Source organism: Argiope bruennichi, chromosome 5 (genome assembly GCF_947563725.1).
Source record: "Argiope bruennichi chromosome 5, qqArgBrue1.1, whole genome shotgun sequence".
NCBI classification, from domain to species: domain Eukaryota; kingdom Metazoa; phylum Arthropoda; class Arachnida; order Araneae; family Araneidae; genus Argiope; species Argiope bruennichi.
The window spans coordinates 46,801,302-46,808,356 of NC_079155.1; positions in this window are offsets into that span (position 1 = coordinate 46,801,302).

Sequence of the window (7,055 nt, forward strand, 5' to 3'; positions counted from 1 at the left end):
CCACCCGCATCGCTCTCTGTGTTAGTAAGCCCGCCTTGAAAATAATCTTGTTTCCCCTTTCAAGACTGACTGGCTGGACATGCTTTTTTTTTTTTTTTTTCATTTGAACAAAAATGGTTTCTCGGACGCAATGCGGTATTAGTCGATGGCAGAGAACGAAGGTTATTTTTCGTTAAGAGAAAATATCGTTTGGTAGGTGGGTACACCTTCTGTGTGGGGTTTTCGTGTTAGGAATTTTAATTAAGATTTTAGCATTTAAAGTGGGAAGCTGCAAGTTATTTCAGCAATTTGCCGCCAAAACTTTAGACAAAAGTTTCTTTCATGCAATAACAGGGGATATAACCAAGCAATTGATAGCAAAATTTCAAACTTAGATATATTAAATTTTATTGGAAAAAGCATATAAGAAAATATTATTAACTTAATATTAATTTTGGATTCATGACATTTTTTATAAGAATAGCCATATTATAATGAAACTACTTAAAGAAAATTTGAACTTTTAGTTTGGAACGTCATAGTATGATAATATCTTAAGCGTGATTCATCTGTCTTAATATTAATGTTAAAAATTGCCTCCTTATTTTAACAATATAATATAAATTATTAATATTGTCATAATGCATGTGTTCATCAAAGCCATAACAAAACAATGAAAAGGATTACTGTAAAATATGCTTACAAATATATTTAGAAATTTATTCAAATTAGTCAAAAATTGTACGGATATAAGATTGATGAAGTGAAAAACTAATTTTTAAAGAAATAAATAAGTATAAGAATATTTTTGCGCGATAAAATATTTCGAAGTTATTGAGGAAATTTTTTTTATTTAATTGACATTAAAATTAAAATTTGATTAAAATTAATTATAAATCTTTAAAAATATTTTCCTAGTGAACAAGTAGAACTCAAAAGGAATTAACCAAATTTTGTAATTCTAGATCCAGCGGTCCACCCTGTACTATTTTGGAACGATTTTCACGTCATGCTATTTACTCGTAACATCTAGCCCATAAAATTTACAGTGTTAAAAACTGCAAACGATTTATTTCGACAGCGACAAAATATCGTTTGCGTTTTGACTTTCTGAAAACTTCCTCACGTCACAGGCATATTTAATTGAAATGAAAAACAGATTTTCTGTTTAAATCAGAAAACTGCAAAACTAATTCACAAAAAACGAGCCTCTCGTACTGATTTTAGATCCCCCCCCCCCCGAAAAGTAGGGACTGCATGCGTCTGATTTTTAAACGAGATGGTCGTTCCATTAGCCTTCTTAAATTCATTTTCTCCATGCAGGACCGATATTAAGAGATATGGGGTCCCTACTTTTGGGCGATAATTTATTTGCTTAATTTTCTAGAAACTATGATTTTACTTTAAAAATACAAATCCAGCGAGGTTTCCTCCATCAACTTTCTATTATATTAACTTAACTTTGAGTATTTCGTTATTTGTGATATTGAGAAAAAACGAGAGTTTATTTTAGACATTTTTTTTCTTCTTATAGAAATTAAAATGTGATATGCATCTATTATTTTTGAATTAATAGAAAGAATTTGCGTTTTTAATTTTAAATGTGCTAGTATATTCAAGAATAGAAAAAAATGATAGACAACTTTTTGAGGCTTTAGCTCCAAATCTGATGTTGATCTGCAATTGTGATCTTAAAACCATATGCTAAATTTAATTCATCTAGCTCTAAAGGATATGGAATTATTTTGCCCGCATGCATGCGAACAAATAGTGCGTTTTCGCAGATGTATTTTGTCAAAAATTTAACAGAAAGCTACAATTGTGACGATATGATTACGTAGCAAATTTTAAATTTTCCCTGGTGGATATTTTTAGTAACTGCGTTGATAGAAAGACCGAGTAATTCAAAAACTGGTTATTTTTTTATTTTTAGGGGGTTTAAAACATAAAAAATTATAAAAATTACAAGCACCTTTTTTTTTTTTTTTTGATGATTACAATACTTTTTTTTACGAGAAAAAAAAAGAGGAAGGATTGGAAGGAGAGGAATGAGTGATACAGTAAAAATTTCAACTCTCGAAATAAATGTTGCTGATAAAAAAAAAAATGTTTTCTTGTTTATATTCATGCTCATATGCTGACAGATATAATATCATTTTTGATCACTTTATTTTTTTAAATTAAAAAATATATTACAAAGTATATTATATAAACTCAATATAATATAAACTCAAAGAGCTAACAAAATAATATGAGAGTAGTAGTAAGAAAAGCTTAGAAAATATTAAATGAAACTCTTTATGTAAAAATAAAAATTCAAGAATGATTATGAGCAAAATAAATTATATCAGAATATAACTTATTTTTATGACTAATATTATAGAACTATATAATAATCTCATGTAAATTTGTTTTTGTAAAAAAAATTTGGTCTATAGCTTTATTTTAATTTAATTGAGATTTTTTTCTTACAACATTACAAATGACACATCTAACACTGTGTCTTCTAAAGAAAGAAGCGACATTAACTAACCCATATTTTCTTCATTTGAAAATCATCTTCAGGGCACAAAACAATCTTTCACAAGGTTTTTGAAGATAATTTTGGAATGATATGAACAATTTTAAAACTATCTTAAAAATATCTACAAAATTTATGCATGTTTTACTTTCTAAGGTTCGAAATACATAAAAAGAAAGAATTGGCATCGTCAAATATTTGAACTTCAGATTTTGTCTGGGTATCTGGGTACAAGTAAACACGATAACTACAACTTGTGAGCTAGATGAATGAGATTTGGTACACAGATTTAGCATTTAAAGTATCTATCCGTATCAAAGTTGAAACCAAATTTGCTGAAGGGTTGACAGTCCACCGATCAGCCATTTCATATACAAGCAAAAATGTAACAGCATAGATAAATTAAATTTGATATTTGAATTGTATTTCTGTATCAAATGTTGATTTGAATCGGTTGGAAAAAGTGTGTAGAAAACACATATTCGGCTTGCTTTAATGTATTACGTAGTAAATAATTCTCTTGGTATGGGCTATGAAAATAAAAATCTTAACAGTTGTTGCGGACGCGAAATTGCTCGAGGTCCACAATTTTTATACGAAGAGGAGAGGGGGGGGGGGATAACATCTTTTTAAAAAGAGATTACGAAAAATTTTGGGGTTGACTCTTCTCACTGATTTATTGAATTTAGAAGCATTTTTAGTTCAAAAGGTTGACCTTCTAACTTTGATGAAAAATTTCTGAAATGAGATGCTGCATCGAATTCACTGATTCGGTTGTATAATTATTTCTTTTTGTTGGAAATGGTTTAAAAGAAGTCAAAGGATTTAAAGATTGAAAATGTAGAATAAATTTACTCAAACGATAATAAGATTCAAATTATTCTATCAATATGCTAATGATACGTCTTTTTAATGAATTTTAAATTAATGCATTCGATGTATAGAGATGATAAAATTTTCAAAAGAGTATTAAATATAATGTATCCATGAAGGGCCAAAAAATTTTCAATTCTTTCTCTAACAGAATTCAGATAAAAATAAATTTTATGAATTGAAAATTTACGGTGTAAGAGAAAAAAAACTCTGAAATATGGCAGAAACTGTATTTCCAAGCACTAAAGATCGCTTGGAAATCTTTCTCCCTCTTGGATCTCTTGGAAATCTCTTGTTTTCGCTAATTGCATTATAAAACTTCCAGCGAACTTTCGAGTGATTTAAAACTTATTCCCTTAAGATCATTGAAGACTCATTGTATGGATATATTTAAATAAGAAAAAAATAATTAAGAACTGAATAAATGTTAAAGTTTATACATTGAAACAACCAAAATATATGTTTTGATATTATTTTTCAATGAAATTCGAAGGACTAAAAAAACAATTTGAATTACCGACGAATTTGATTTAAAAACTTTCCAATCAGCTAAATGTCACTGCATATGGAATGCTTTGAATCGTTTAGAAGGACTGAAAAATACCTGAGCAATTTTTAAAATCAGAGGAAGATAGCATTGATGACATTTTTGTTGTTTGACATTAAAAACCTTAAACAAACATTTTCCATTAAATCATTAAATAGCATACTGAGATCGGCTTCCAGGACACTTAGCGGTCTTTTCTCTTAATTCCTGGACCAACCTCTTCAATATATCTATAACTAACATTGAATCTGATTATTTTCATTATTAATGAACTTAGCTTTAATAATTAAAATTTTGTCTTGTTTTTCTTATTTTGATTCATCAATCAGTGCTTCTACGAATCGAAAAATCATCTAGTTTAAAGATAATGAAAATGATAATTGTTAATTAAGAATTGCATTTGATATATTCAAAAAAAATTATCATTTTTTTTTTTTTTTTTTTTTTTTTTAGTTGGCATTTATTTATTTTCTCGTATAAGCAGTATAGAGAAAAATATTTGTAATCAAAAAATTCGAAGTCGAACTTTTAACGAATCTCCACGTTTTAGACTACTATAAATTCGAGAAACACATTTTTGGAAATTGTTTGTTTGTCTCTCTGAGACAAAGATAATTTAAAAACGCTTTGACTAATTGTACTCGCTATATGATTAATATGACCCGATATATGCCAACTCTAGTGAAGAGATAGATATTTACAACAATATTATGAGCTCTTTGCTCGTCTTTATAAAAAGAAATAGCAAATTTTTTAATATCAAAAAGTTAATTTGGGAAATACGTATACTACATTCACATCAAATGAAGTCGCCATTTTTTCTGCACTGCAAACATAGTGTTGACGCTTCACAGAAATAATTTTTTCTGTGGAAAACTGAATTTTTTCAACGCATTTGCAATATCAAAAATAACGACTTAAAAATAAGAATTTCATCCCACTTTTTAACACTGCAAACATATTTATCCATTTGTCATCTATGTGCAGAATAAAATATCACACTCAAACTTGGCCAACTCAGAAAAATAAGTGAGGTCGGTGGTCACCCCCTTACCCTTCTCTTCCCGCCGCCACGTCCCCATTATTAAATGTCCATTTTGTACTTTCAGGAAAAAACGTTTAACACATGTACTTTAGTTATGTCACCAGCAGATTTATGCAGCAAATCTTAGTCACAAGTGAAATCTCTTCCTTTATGATTTCAAATAGCTTTCTTATTTACAATAAAAGTTATTAAATTGAATAAACAATCCGAATTAGATGTATTACTATCGAATCAAATATATATTTATAATAATCGAACAAAGGTCTCACTAGTATAGTATATAGTCGTTGTTAGTAAACCAACAGGTCATAGGTTCAAATTTTAAAGTAACTAAGAAGGCATGCTGCTAATAAATACAGGTCAGCAATAAGACAATTGCTAAAAATTAATTTTTTTAAATATTTTAATAGGTAATTGGAATAAATTTTGAAGATATATAGTACTGGGTATAATTTGCCAAATACAGAGAAACTATGCTGTACAATATTGGGAACTATACTACACAGTATCGAAATCCAATATTAATCAATAAGACAAGAAATGATATTGTTAAATATTACGTAAAATAATATTGTCTTTCCAAATTTTACATTATACAATAGAGTGTGTTATTTCGATTCTGGAGAATAGTTGAAACTTTGAATTGCATTTCTTTGGGTTTCTTTATCATTTTCAAAAAATTTTAACCCCTTAACTGTTTTGCCCGAATGCCCTACGTGCATCGATTTATCGAATTTTGATAGTTGTAAGCAAAAAATAAATCATTGATAACAATTATAATTCAATATTCAAATTACTTCGAATACATATGTATGTCAATGGATTTCCATTTGAATCAAAATAAGAAAATATTCCCAAAAATAGAAGGAGTCATCTTATTAGATAGTAAAGAAAATAAAGCAGTTAAGTATTTAAATTCAAATCGTCATTATTATTAGTCAATCAGGTTTCGTTTAGTTATATTAATGTCTAGTTTTAAAGCAATTTTAGGGTTGTTTTGGGGACCACCTCATAATTCTGAATTCACGATCAGATGACGAGAACGACATCTGAGTTGGTGCCACATCTCCAAACTTCCGCGCCACACCAGGAGTGAAATCTTTTGGTATCAACAGATTTAACTTGCACCAGATTCTCTTACATGTCAGTTTTTCGATGGAATCTTGTTTCAAATTTAGACCTCTCCTGTATGTTACCACCTCAAACCTTATCTTGTCTCAAATCTGGATTCCGAAACCTTACCACCAGGATACTAAAACCAAGATTAAAAAAAAAAAAAAAAAAAAAAAAGGAATGATTTACCAATAGCCTAATGAAAAATTGAAATGATGGGCATTTAATTTTTTTCGAGAGTATTTCTTGCTCTGATAATTTTATTAAAAGAATGTTAGGAATCTGGATAGGTGCTTTAAGTGTTATTCTAAGGACCATTGTCTATAAATATTGTAGAAAATTGAGTAAGGTGTTCTTGGAAATTATGATTAAATTTTTACTTTCTCGTATACGTATTATAGAGAAAGTATAACAATCATCAAAAAATTCGAACTCGAGATTTTGATGAATCTGCATGTTTTACACCTCCCTGAGTTCGCTACACATGAGTTCGAAAAGCACATTTTTAGAAAATGTCAGTCTGTCTGTCTGTAACAAAGATAACTCAAAAACGCTTTGAGCTTGATGGATGAAATTTGGTATACGGTATATCTTTATAAAAGATTTATAGATTTCTATCAGATTTTGAGCAAAATCCGTTCCCAGGGAGTCCACCTGGCTCGTATTTAATTATAAGTTAACACAATAACTAAAAAAACTTGAAATATATCTTATAAAGAGAGATATCTCTTCTTCAAAAGTCACGAAAAAGAAGAGAACTATATAGATAAATTTGGTACACACATTTAAAATATGTAGTGTAGACACCTTTCAAATTTTGAACCAAACCCAATGATTGGTTAACTGTCTGTCGGTCTGTATTTTCAGAAATAAATAAACGCAATAACTGAAAAATGCCATGATTAAATATGTTAAATCTAGAACAGAATTTTGTGCATGCGTCCTGCTATAGGGGTAACGCGTCTTCCCCGTGATCT